Genomic DNA, 808 nt, shown 5'->3' on the forward strand with positions numbered 1-808 from the left:
CTTTTTTGGAGTATAATTGCTTTACAATGGTGTTAGTTTCTGCTGTATAACAAAGTGAATCAGCTATGCGTATACATATATCCCCATATCTAATCCCCCTTGCGTATTCCTCCCACCCTCCCTATGCCACCCCTCTAGTTGGACACAAAGCACCGATCTGATCTCCCTGTGCTATGTGGCTGCTTCCCACTAGTTATCTATTTTACATAAAAATATGGAACGCTTCACGAATTTGTGCGTCATCCTTGTGCAGGGGCCATGCTAATCTTCTCTGTATCGTTCCAATTTTAGCATATGTGCTGCCCAAGCGAGCACCCCCTCCCCCCTTTTTAAAGGAAATCTCGAATTGAAGTTAATGGTGGAGTAAATATTTGTAAAACTCCTTCATGACTCAACCAATGAGCGTTGACAAAGACCATAGATCATTACATTTGCTGTCTTTCATTACTTTTAAGAGTTCCATCAACTGGTGCTGATGCATAACATTGCAGTAATATACAAAACAACTTCACCACTGTACTCTTGATATAGAGTCTGCTTCAGAACATTGAGCAAAATAGTTTTAATATGTATCACGCTGGGAATGAAGTAATAAGAGAAACATCATCCCATAAATCCAGATGTTTTACCTGACTTAGCTGGAATACCATCTTTTTTTCTTATTGAGCTTAAAGTCTTTTTTTGACAAATGTAAAAGATTCAGATCTATCCCATGAGTTTGATTTCATAGGCTTCAAATTGATATTTCTTCATAAATTTGGATGCACTTTGACACAAAATATATCCAAAGTGTTACCTGGGCAATGTC

General features: G+C 38.0%; 1 non-coding gene across 1 annotated transcript; it reads right to left on the reverse strand.

Annotated features, from left to right (window-relative positions):
- Positions 1-208: 208 nt before the first annotated feature.
- On the reverse strand, positions 209-315 carry LOC118889356. Its single transcript, XR_005018493.1, has one exon. It is a non-coding gene; the product is annotated as a U6 spliceosomal RNA (small nuclear RNA).
- Between the last annotated feature and the right edge of the window lie 493 nt (positions 316-808).

Source organism: Balaenoptera musculus, chromosome X, assembly GCF_009873245.2.
Source record: "Balaenoptera musculus isolate JJ_BM4_2016_0621 chromosome X, mBalMus1.pri.v3, whole genome shotgun sequence".
NCBI lineage: Eukaryota > Metazoa > Chordata > Mammalia > Artiodactyla > Balaenopteridae > Balaenoptera > Balaenoptera musculus.